Source organism: Vulpes vulpes, chromosome 1 (assembly GCF_048418805.1).
Source record: "Vulpes vulpes isolate BD-2025 chromosome 1, VulVul3, whole genome shotgun sequence".
Taxonomy (NCBI): Eukaryota; Metazoa; Chordata; class Mammalia; order Carnivora; family Canidae; genus Vulpes; species Vulpes vulpes.
Window position 1 is genome coordinate 177752622 of NC_132780.1, and position 13025 is coordinate 177765646.

The 13025-nt window shown below is 38.4% G+C and overlaps 1 protein-coding gene across 2 annotated transcripts in view; it reads left to right on the forward strand.

Annotated features, from left to right (window-relative positions):
• GJA10 (gap junction protein alpha 10) overlaps nt 1-13025 on the forward strand; it is a 34961-nt gene that overhangs the window by 979 nt on the left and 20957 nt on the right. The gene's annotated exons all lie outside the window — the stretch shown is intronic.

Sequence of the window (13025 nt, forward strand, 5' to 3'; positions counted from 1 at the left end):
CATTTAAGTAACAAAAGGGGTCCAGGATAAGAAAAAATTTGAAATTCGAAAGAGCCATAAAGTACTAATGAAGAAGAAAGTACTCACATCTGGACACATTGAAATTTAAGAGTATTACAGATAATGAGAAAAATATTAAGTTTTTCTTGTAAAAAAAAAAAGTTTTTCTTGTATAAAAAATAGGAATCAGATTGACCTCAGACTTTTTTTTTTAAAGAGATTTTTATTATTATTTTTTAAGATTTTATTTATTCATAAGAAACACACAGAGAGAGAGAGAGAGAAAGGCAGAGACACAGGCAGAGTGAGAAGCAGGCTCCATGCAGGGAGCCAGACATGGGACTTGATCCCGGGTCTCCAGGATCATGCCCTGGGCGGAAGGCAGGCGCTAAACTGCTGAGCCACCCAGGGATCCCTGACCTCAGACTTTTCAAGAGCAATATTGGCTGTAAGAAAACCTTTTGAAGTATTGGATCTAAAGTTTTATACCCACTTGTTACTCAAATGTGAGGGCTAAACATTAAGGTTTACCAATCAAAAATCCATATTGTAAACACTTTTTGAGAAAATACTCAACAAAAAATAAGCCCAGGAGATAGTATAAGAGCTAGTCAGTAAGAATGGTTAGATACCTTGGTAAAGTGTAAATAGGGCAAGAAAGAGAAAAAAAGGACATATCCATAATCCAGAATTAGTTTTTATTTATTTTTTTTTTCAGAATTAATTTTAGACCATACCAACACGATGGAGATCAAGGGACCATGAGAATGTTAAGAGTTCTTGTCTTGTTAGGATGAAGGTACAAGTTCAAAAATTTTGAGCTTCATTTTTTTTTTTTAAATAGATTTTGAGAGAGAGGGTAGCGAGGGGGAGGGACACAGGAAGAGGGAGAATCAGACTCCACTGAGCAGGGAGCCCAACATGGGGCTCAATCCCAACACCCTGAAATCATGACCTGAGCCAAAGGAAGATACTTAACCTACTGAGCCACCCAGGCACCCCGAAATCTTGAATTTTAAAAATTAAAGTCTGGCACTGAGAAAAGTAGCTTGGTAAATTCCCACAAAGTGAATACTTCTATAACACCATCCAGGTAAAAAATGAGAATTTTGTTAGCTCGCCCAGAGAGTCCCACCCCCCCTATTCCTAGTTATGATCCATCTTCTTGGAGATCGGTGCTATTGCTGAGACTACCGTAGGATAGCTTTACCTGTTTTTGAACTTTCAAATGAAATCATACATCATATACACCCTTATTTGACTTCTTTTGCTCATTCAGGTTTGTGAGAATCTTCCATTTAGGATGTTTCCATTGGGGGTTATTTAAATAATGCTGGTCTGAACATTGTACATGTTTTTCTGCTGCACGTATGGACACATTTGTGTTGGATACATACCTATTAGTCGTATGCAGATGTGAAACTTTAGTAAATGCTGCCCAACAGTTTTCCTAAGTGCATTTGCCAATTTACATGTCTTCAGTAGTGTGAGTTCCAATTTCTTCACATGCCCTCTACCACTCAGTATGGTAAGTCTTTCATCTTAGTCATTCTGGTGGAGTGATTTCTCCTGATGTTGGCCATTTGAATACCTTTTTTTTGGTAAAGTCCTTGTTCAAGTCTCTGATCTATTTTTCTTATTAAGTTGTAGGAACTATTGATATGGTCTGGATATGATCCCTTTATTCTGTACATGGAAATCCCTTTTCTGACTTTGTGGTTTGCCTTTCACTGGGTCACATATTTTTTGATGAGCAGACATTTTAATGAAGATCTAGTTTATCATTCTTTTAATTTATAGTAGTACTTACTGAAGATAATCTTTATCAACTCCAAGATGATGAAGATATTTTCATATGTTAATGTCTGAAATTTGTATTGGTTTACCTCACGCATTTACATGTACAATTTACTTGGAATTGATTTTTTTTGTAGGGTGTGAGGTAGGGGCTGACTTTAATTTCTATTTTTAAAAAACATCTTATTGACTAAGTATAATTTGTTGTAAAGACTGTCCATACCTCACCACTCTTCATTGCCACTTTGGCAACAAATGAGATTCCCATGTATACATGAATTTCTTTCTGCAATCTCTCTTCTGCTTATTGGTCTCTTTTTCTAATCTTGCACTCACATTATCACTCTCTTAATTACTGTAGTGTATAGTAAGTTTTGATACTCAGTAGACAAATTCTTTCACTTTGTTTTCTTTCTTCACCATTGTAGTGGATGCATTTGGCTCTTCACATTTCCACATACAGGCTAGAATCAGTTTATCAAGTTCCACAGAATCCATGAATCAATTAATTTGGGAAGAACTGACATCTTTAAAATGTTGAACTTTCTAATCCCTGAGCATGATATATCCCACTATTTATTGAAATGAATTTATCTAAATAATGTGTGTGTGTGTAAGTCTTGCATATTTTTCATTCTTACTGTTTGATAGTATCCAATCCTGTAATAAACGATTTCATTTTCTTTTTGGTATACAGAAATACACTTGACTTTATACCTAGAGACCTGCTGAACTGTCATATATATGTTAAAAATTTATCGGTAGATTCTTTTGAATTTTCTGTACAAATCATAGTTTTATTTCTTCCTTTGTAATCTTAATTTTTTTTTTTTTTTTACGTTTCTTTGCAGTGGCTAAGAACTCTAATACAATAATGTTTAATTTTTTTTTTTAATTTATTTATGATAGTCACAGAGAGAGAGAGAGGCAGAGACACAGGCAGAGGGAGAAGCAGGCTCCATGCACCGGGAGCCCGATGTGGGACTCGATCCCTGGTCTCCAGGATCGCGCCCTGGGCCAAAGGCAGGCGCCAAACCGCTGCGCCACCCAGGGATCCCTACAATAATGTTTAGAATTGATACTAGTGAACATTCTTGTCTTATTCTTGATCTCATAGTGGAAACTTAAAATATTTTATTAATATGAGACTTCCTGTTGGGGATCCCTGGGTGGCTCAGTGGTTTGGCGCCTGCCTTTGGCCCAGGGCGTGATCCTGGAGTCCCGGGATTGAGTCCCACGTCGGGCTCCCAGCATGGAGCCTGCTTCTCCCTCCTCCTGTGTCTCTGCCTCTCTCTCTATGTCTATCATAAGAAAATAAAAAAATAAATAAATCTTTTTAAAAAATGAGACTTACTGTAAATCAAAAAAGAATGGATACAAATTAAGGAAGTTTCCTTCCATTCCTAAGGGCTTTAAAAAAAGTCATGAGTGAATATTTATTTTTATTAAACTGTTCTTTTATTTTGTAAATGTGAATTACATTGATTTTTAAATAAACCTTGTAATCTCAGAATAAGCCTAACTTTGATGTATTAGATCCTTTATATATAATATTAGGTTTGGTTTGCTATTTAGGATTTTCTGTGATATTTTTTTTTTTGGCATGAGATTGATCTTAAAATTTTTCTTAATGTCTTGTCAGATTTTGGTGTTCAGGTTATGCTGGCTTCATACAAATGCATTGGAAGGTGTTCTTTTTTTCTGTTTTCTGATGAGATTGTGAAAGATGAGCATAAGCCCATTTGCTGAGACTATTTTGCTGTGAAATGAGTTTCTTCAATAGAAAATGTGTGGAATACAGTAGTGGTGAATAGGTATTCCATAATGCCATTCTAAGAATATGATTGCTTCCTGTTCCTTGGACAGAGTCAGTGTGATGTAATACACCTGCTCTCAGTAGTTGGCTAGTCCATATTTGGACTCAACTTTGACTTCGTGGTTGATAGGTTAAGACTTACACAGTGGATGTACCCAAAAGAGCTGTGGTAAGGGGAAGTCCATACTGTTGAGCTCATACAAAGCTTTCTTGCCATATGGCCATTTTTACACTAAGCACTGGGTTTGCAAGGGAAAGAGACTCATTTCCAGAATGCATTATCTTGTCCACCTCATTGTTGAGATTCTGTTCAATAAGCAGATGCTTTTTGTGAATATTCACATGGGACACAGTCTTCACTCTTTGTGTATGATGTTAGGAATGCATTCATGTTGCTGCTTTCCTAGACTTTGTCATATATCCAATTATGTTCTCTTCAAGTCTAACCTTCTAGCTATGTTGTTAACTACTGTCCTTGAATAGATTCTAGTTTTGGCCCTCTCTCTGAGTGAAGGAGACAAATATATATATAAAGTTCTATGCCTCCTCCTACCCCCATCCTTGGGGAGAATTTCCCTTTTTCTTTCTTTCTTTTTTTAAAGATTTTATTTATTTATTCATGAGAGACACAGGAGAGAGAGGCAGAAACACAGGCAGAGGGAGAAGCAGGCTCCATGCAGGGAGCCTGATGTGGGACTCGATCCCGGGTCTCCAGGATCACACCCTGGGCTGAAGGCGGCACTAAAACCGCTGAGCCACCGGGGCTCCCCGAATTTCCCTTTTTCATTCTGTCCTGATTGGGATTGTAATAGAGCACTCGACATCTGGCTTGTGCTAGCATGTAATACAGAAACACCTGGAAGCCAGGCCCAAATCTTTTTCTTCTCAGATAACTGGTTATAAGGGGCTGTACATGAAGCCATAGGTGTTGAGTGAGAAGAGAGGTACAGTATTATATATTACAGTCTGAATTACCTGCTTATGCAACTTGTATCTTTCAGATCTGCTTCAGCCTGCTTATTTATATAACATATCTTCTTATTGATGAATGCTGCTTTTTGTGCTCAACTTTATGGTTGGGTGGGTCAGATAAAACCCGGTTAATTCTAGGCAGTTTGGGTCACCTGGTCCCTTGATTACCCAGGGTCAGACATTTAGTTTCTAACAGGGTACACAGCTGTGCTATAAAACACTGGAGGTATCCACTCTGATTTCTTTTACTGAGGGTTATCAGAGACTTCATGCAACATATTTATTAGCTGTAGTCTCTTTGAGTCTCATCTGATTTGCTGGGATCTTGCATTGCTTTTGTATTATAGCCTGACCTTGCTACAGAGCCTTCTCTTTGTTCCCTAGTGGAAACTGACAGCCTTACAGCTTAATAGTTAAGTGGGGGTAGTGTAACACATCAAATGGCCTCTGGAATTCATAAAGGCTTATCAAGCATTATGGATTTTGTTTTTGCAATTATTTTAGTGCAAAGGACAGCAACATATCTTTTCACTTGGCAAGGGATGGACCTCCAGAAACTCCACTGAGGTGGCAGGCCCCTTCATTTTGATGGGGGTTTATATCCCGTCCTGTGGCTTGCATGTCTTATTACTAAAGCATCTACCATACTTAATACCTCTTTCTCATCAGATCCATTCAGCATAATGTGGCCCAGTATGATGTTCTGGGGATGTCAAGACTGTCTAGACTCTGTGGCCTAAATGATGGCAGAAGACAGGAAAATTGATGTAACTTTCAGACAAGATGGTGACAACTGTATTGTCTGTGATCCATTTTGAGTTAATTTTTGTGAAGGCTGTAAGCTCTATGTCTAAATTGAGGAAGGCAAATGAAGGGTTAGGGAAGAAGCATCTAGAAAATGGTGTCAGTGTTCTACTCAGTTTGGTGTGGGTTCATGGATGTTCACTATAGTATTAAAAATATATTTTCAAAAAGATCTACATGAAAGAATAATGGCAGTGTGCCATGATCCAATGGTTATGATTGATTTGATTCAATGCACTGAGGTATACTTTAAAAATTAAATACATATTGAGGTGCCTAAGTCCTGACATTGTGATAGGTGCTGGTGATGAAAATGAAAAATTCTTCCTCTGAAGGAGTTCAGCTTCTGGGAAGACAAACACCCAAGTTAACTGTGAGAAGTGATATACTGGTGTTACAGGCAACAAATTGGGGCAACATAGAGGAAATGCTGTATGATCTGGTCCTTGAAGGACGCCAAGGCAGAGAAGAGTTGTGAAAGGCACAAATTCAGCTTTGTGGGTAAATTATTTTGAAATTTAATCGAAATTTTTGTGTAGGTAATACATTAGCTTGGTTTAAAAATTAAGAAGATATAAAATGGGGGCACCTGGGTGGCTCATTGGTTGAATGTCTGCCTTTGGCTCAGGTCCTGATCCTAGGGTCCTGGGGTCGAGTCCTGCATTGGGCTCCTCACAGGGATCTGCTTCTCCCTCTGCCTATTGTCTCTGCCTCTCTCTATGTCTCTCATGGATAAATAGATAAAATCCTAAGAAAAAAAAAGAAGTTATAAAATGTATCATTCTGAGACTTGCTTCTGTCTTTTTCTTTGTCCACCCTATTAGGGTAATCTCATATTAATTCCTTGTGCATATTTTTTACTACTACCTTACGCATTTTCATTTCTTATTGCCTCCATTTTCTTACAAAAAGAAAAGAGTTATGTAGCTTGCTATTTTCATTTCACTGAAATGTGAAACAATTTCAATACAATACACTGGAGAATGTTCCATATCAGTATGTTTCCTTATTCTTTTGGACAGCTGGAAATATACCATTGTGTGAATTTATCATAGTTATTTAACCAATTCCCTGTAGATGGACATGCTGGCATTTCCTATCTTCTGCAAATGAATCACTTTGTACACGTCATTTTATACATGTGCAAGCATACCTATAAAATAAATTTGTAAGGGTATATAATTGGTAACCAAAGTAATAGATTAAATTAGGTTCATGAGCATACATCCTGGTACTGGGAGAGGCAACTGGCTGAAGGTGGTAAGAGAAAAGTACTGTTTATTAAGCAGTGATGTCTCCTAAATATGAGAGTCAACGCTGCATTTTTTTTTTTTTTAAGATTTGATTTTATCAGAGTGTGCGAATATGGCGGGAGGAGAGGCAGAGGCAGATCTAGAGAGGGAGAAGCAGGGAGCCTGCTGAGTAGGGAGCCTGCTGTGGGGCTTGAACCCAGGACCTCAGGATTATGACCCAAGCTGAAGGCAGACACAGCCCACTGGGCCATCCAGGCACCCCAGTGGAGGGATTTTTAAAACAAGATTTCAAAATTAATCCCTCTGGCAAGTCTTTGGATTGGGGGAAGTAGGGATGTTCAATAGATAAGTCTGGAGCTCTCCATCCTGGCTGGCTTTATCCAGACTGCCTGTTTTTACCGTTTTATAAATTGAAATTCCTAACAACAATTGACTTTAGGTTATGCTGCTACAGTGTTTTCATTTTTTATTTTGCAGTTCTGTTTTTCTGTAATTGGCATTTTTTTGGGGGGAGGGCAGGGGATGATAACTTATCTGAAAAACACCAAATTCTCTGCTTGGAACCTGATGGGTTAACCCAGTTCCTATCATTTCTTACATTTTCTCTTGGGAATCTCTTATTTCCTCTGAATCTGAGTAACAGACGAGGGACTTGGCACAAATGAGCTTTCTTCTTCTGCAGCTTCTATCCTATATTACTCGTACTTTCCCTTCATTGGTATTATGTTGTCTTTCCCAGTCCTAATGTTTTACAGCTGCTTATGGGAAACCAACAACCTCTTCTGCCTCTAGGGAATTTATGTCATCCCCCCGCGGTGAATGTGGGGACTCATTAAGTATCTGTACCACTGACTAGCACAGAGGCGATAACTAGTGGAACTCTCAACTCCATGTGCATCTTCCTCCATCCTGGGACATTTATTCTCTCTAAACTTTCTGTTCCCTTCTGTTTCTCTGAGTGTGTCTTGGGCCTGCCAGTGACTACACAGATTCAACATAACTTGGTGAAGGATAAAGGAGGAACTTGGGGAAAAACACACACAACCTTGTTCTCTCTGGCAGTGGTTCTCCTCCTTTAGTGTGCTAATTCCTGCTGAGCCTTAGGGCTGGTCAGGGATGAGGCAGTGGGTAGAACTTCCAGCAGCAGGGCAGGATTATTTAACCTCACTAGGCCATTTTAAACTATTGTGAGATTATGGGAGAGTTGTCCACTGTGTGCCTCTGCCTTAAAGATACCCGCTTGCTGAAAAGTCCTCAAGAGGGCAGCCTGGGTGGCTCAGTGGTTTAGCGCCGCCTTTGGCCCAGGGTGTGATCCTGGAGACCTGGGATCGAGTCCTACGTCGGGCCCCCTGCATGGAGCCTGCTTCTGCCTATGTCTGTGCCTCTCAGTCTCTCATGAATAAGTAAATAAAGTCTTTAAAATAAAAATAAAAAGTCTTCAAGAAGGAAGTGATCAGATTGATACATCTGCAGGAGACTTTTTAAAAAAAACAAATTGATATATAGTTGTGTTTATTTTTACTTCACTGCCTAGTTTAAACATTTTCTTGAATTAGGTGATACATTTGCTGTTCAGAGGATTCAGTGTAAAGATTCATCTTACCTCTTCCCCAGCCACTCAGTTACCTTCTGTTGAGGCAACTAATATTAGGAGTTTCTTAAAAAAAAAAAAAAAAAAAAAAAAAAAAAGGAGTTTCTTGTGTACCCTTCTGGATTATTCTATGCATAATGTATGATTTTAATATTTGACGAGATGCTTTAAAGGTATTACATTCATTACTCTTCAGGTGAATTTTGGAATTAAATGTCAAGGGCTTTCTGGAACAGTGTGCTCAATGCCATAAAAATACACATATTAATACATTATGTGTTTTTGCTTCTAGTTAATTCTGACAATTTGTTCTTCAGGCTAGTGTGCCAGATAGTGGAAATTTAACCTCACTTGTTTAGCTTTTATTATTCTTTAAGACTAAATATATGAAAATAGAATAGTTAGATGATACTTAGGAACTATCATTAATTTATATACTTTCCAAAAAATTTTAAAATATTTATTTATTAGGGGGGTGGCGGCAATGGGACAGAGAGAGAAGGAGAGGAAGAGAGTCTTCAGCAGACTTCACGCTGAGCATGGAGCCTGACTCAAGGCTCAGTCCCATGATGCTGAAATCATGACTTGAACCAAAGTCAAGAGTCAGATGCTCCGTCAACTGAGGCACCCAGGCGCCCCAAGCAACAAACTCTTGATCTCAGTTCAGATCTTGATCTCAGGGTCATGAGTTCGAGTCCCATGTTGGGCTCCATGTTGGATGTGGAGTTTACTTAAAAAAAAAAATGCACAGGAGCTGTCATTTGGTATCATCACTGGATTCTAGTGATACCCTTGCTTCAACCCCTCTAAGATAGCAGTAAGACTGTGTATTTGAGATGTGACTGATGTAGATATTACAAGACCGCGGGTTAGGAGACATAGTCTCTGCCCTGCATTGGGCAAGTCATTTGACCTCTCTGGAATTCAAATGCTTTTTCCACAAAAATCTGTCATAGCTCTCTGAGGCTTTCAGATTATGTACTGAAAAAAAAAATTCCTCAGCTGTCTGTTTCAACCTAACGGAATATTGCTAGAACAATCCACAGACGTGTAGCCGGCTCCCTCTCTGGTCTATTGATCTCTTTTTGTGATGTTTCTACTTTCATCCTAGCATGATTTGCAAGAACACTTTGGGTTTGTCATTCCATTGTTACTTGTTCACATTTGACAAGGCAAGACTCACCCCAGGCAGCTGTTGAATGAAATTGGACATGTCCCATTGATCTGTTACATGCATTCCCAGAGCAATCAGTTGGAAGAAATGCACCCAAAACTCAAATCACTGTAATCATCCACAAATAAAAAAGGAAAATTCTCATTTGTCTCACTTTTTGTTTCTAAATATGATACACCAGGAGAGGCTCAGGCATGGTGTCAATTAGGAGAAAATATTACAAGAGAATTGCAAAGCCCCCAAAGGACATTTTGACCTCCAGGGAGAAGTAGGTTAGACTGTATTGATCAAAATTACTGTGCTCATTCTGGATTCTGGCCCACACACAGCTGATCAGAGTCTTTATATCTGCAACCAACAGCAGCTGTTCACTAATTGGTCACTCATGGTCCAACTTTAAGGTTCTTTGATCCCAGTTATTTTTTTGACCACCCATGAGGTAAGTGGTAAATATGTGGACTTACTTGTTTATGAGAAATATGGGAAATCCCTGTGGGGATAGAAAGATAAGATCTGAACTAAAATTCAGGAAAGGGGCACCAGTTTTTACATGGGAGATGCTAAATTAGTATTTGATAATAAAATTCAAGAATATTTCTAGGACCTATAGTCATTATTGGTAAAAAGTTATGTTTAGGAAACATGGGAATATTTGTCTGAAGGATTTTGCTCTTGCGTGCCAATATGCATGATTGTAGTTTTATTTTTCATGTTGACCTAGTTTTCTTTTACTTGCTATGTAAAGGTAATGATTACCAAGTTTTAAAGAGATAGTGGCAATAAAAAGGATTAAATATTGGGGCACCTGGGTGGCTCAGTGGTTGAGTGTCTGCCTTTGGCTCAGGTCCTGATCCCAGGGTCCTGGAAATCGAGTCCAACATTAGGCTCCCCTGCCTGTGTCTCTGCTTCTCTGTCTCTGTCTCTCATGAATGGATGAATCTTTAAAAAGAAAAAAGCATTAAATAGTTTAGGACTGCCAACTAGAGAATAAGTTAATGAAATGAGTTAGCTTTCCCATTTCAGGGTTTTTATATAAAATAGAAAGTCTAGGGATCCCTGGGTGGCGCAGCGGTTTGGCGCCTGCCTTTGGCCCAGGGCGCGATCCTGGAGACCCGGGATCGAATCCCACATCAGGCTCCCGGTGCATGGAGCCTGCTTCTCCCTCTGCCTGTGTCTCTGCCTCTCTCTCTCTCTGTGACTATAATACATAAATAATAAATAAAAATTAAAAAAAAAATAAAATAGAAAGTCTAGATATTTTGTAAGTGCTAAATGAGTGATTTTAAAAAAATAATGTCCAGAAATTTTTAAAGAAATGATGAGAAAGGACCTAAACTTTAAGAAAGGATAGAACTTAGTAAATTACTGCCTCAGTTCATGAGGCATAAGTCCAAGGTTTTAAAATCTAATTTTTAGGGCAGCTCTGGTGGCGCAGCAGTTTAGCGCCGCCTGCAGCCCAGGGCGTGATCCTGGAGACCCTGGATTGAGTCCCACGTTGGGCTCTCTGCATGGAGCCTGCTTCTCCCTCTGCCTGTGTCTCTGCCCCTCTCTCTGTGTGTGTCTCTGTGAATAAAAAAAAAAAAAAAATCTAAAACCTAATTTTTTATTTGCAAGTACAACATATAACTACATTCCTAATTTTTCAATTTCAAACAATTCACAAGTACATAGAATAAAATGTTTCATTAATACCCCTCCCAAGTTCTAAGAGCTATCTACTAAGTAAATGTTATTTTAAAAAATTATGTGTACATATGTATGTATATACAAGTAAAAATTTACATAAATAATTTACATTGGATAAAAATCTGTCATGCTTAGAAGAGTCTTTATTCTTTTTCTCTTTTGCCTCTCCTTGCTCCTATACCTTCATCACCTTCTACAGACCTCCAGTATCCTATATATATTTTTTTAAAGATTTTATTTATTCATGAGAGAGAGAGGGGGGTGGCAGAGACACTGGCAGAGGGAGAAGCAGGCTCTATGCAGGGAGCCCGACGTGGGACTCGATCCCAGGTCTCCAGGATCAGGTCTCCAGGATCAGGCCCTGGGCTGAAGGTGGCGCTAATCCGCTGAGCCACCTGGGCTGCCCCTCCAGTAATTATATTAACTTCATAGTGTGTGCCCTGTATTTTTTCTCCATGCTCATATAGAAATATACCATATACCAAATATGTATACACATTTATAGGATTTTATTTTACTCTGATATAAAAATCTCACATTGAATCTATGGATCAATTAATTTGGGGAGAATTGACATGTTTACAAATACTATTTTCCAATCCCTGAGCATGGTATATCCCCCATATAATTTATATAAAGAAATATGTGTATTTGGCAGTGTGTCTCTCCTTGAAACTTTGTCCTTTGGTTTCAGTGACACTATTCTTAGGGTTCCCCCACCCACCCTTTGTCCATTTTTCATTTTTATTTGTAGATTTATTTTCCTATGCTATTTCTCAGCGTTCTGTCATTGGCTTACTTTGTCTTGTCCCTGCATGATCTCTACCTATTCAGTGATTATTCACAAATTGTAAATGTTTATCTCCTGTTTGTATCTTTTTTTTAAACATCTTTTTTTAAAGATTTATTTATTTATTTATTTATTTATTTATCTATCTATTTATTTATTTATTTATTTATTTATTTATTTATTTATTTATGATAGACATAGAGAGAGAGGCAGAGACACAGGAGGAGGGAGAAGCAGGCTCCATGCCGGGAGCCCGACGTGGGACTCGATCCCGGGATTCCAGGATCGCACCCTGGGCCAAAGGCAAGGCGCTAAACCGCTGAGCCACCCAGGGATCCCCATGTTTGTACCTTTTGTTGTTTTTACTCTCGAGACCCAAATGCCTTTGGACATCCCCACTTTTGCCATTCAATTTTGTTGGGTAAAATCTAAAAATTTTTCAGTTGTAATTTCTGGCACTGATGTGCTTAAAAAAGATTTCCTCTACTTCAAAATTATAAAACATTTGTCCTTTATATTTTATTATAATACTTTCATAGTTAACTTTTTTACATTTAATACTATATTCCACCTGGGATTTATTTTATTTTTGGATATAAGTAGGGAAAATGGAATGATTCTTTGTTTTTTCTCTTGTTTTTTAAAAAGGATTTATTCATTTGAGAGAGAGAGCAAGTGCACTTGCATTGTGTACAAAAGAGCAGGGGAGGGGCATAGGGAGAGGAAAAGGAAGAGAATCCTCAGCAGACTCTCAGCTGAGTGCAGAGCCCAACCTAAGGTTTGTTCCCATGACCTTGAGATCATAACCTGGGCCGAAACCAAGAGTTGGACACTCAACTGACTGAGCCACTCAGGCACCCCTGTCTTGTGTTTTTTAGTTGATATTCATCTATTCTTTTTCAGTATTTGTCTATTTTGTATGTTAGTGAGAGTCCTTACTAAGTACTATGCAAGCTGGACCAGGTATATCTTGTTCATTGTTGAATTCTTTGGCTCTAGGACAATGTCTAGGTGATAGTAGGATTTTAGTAAATATTATTGAATGAATGAATTGTGGAAGGGGAAAATTCTTTCATTATTGGTTTTAACTTAATAACATTTTCTGTTTTTTTTTTTTCTCCACATTTTTAGTATTGGGAAGT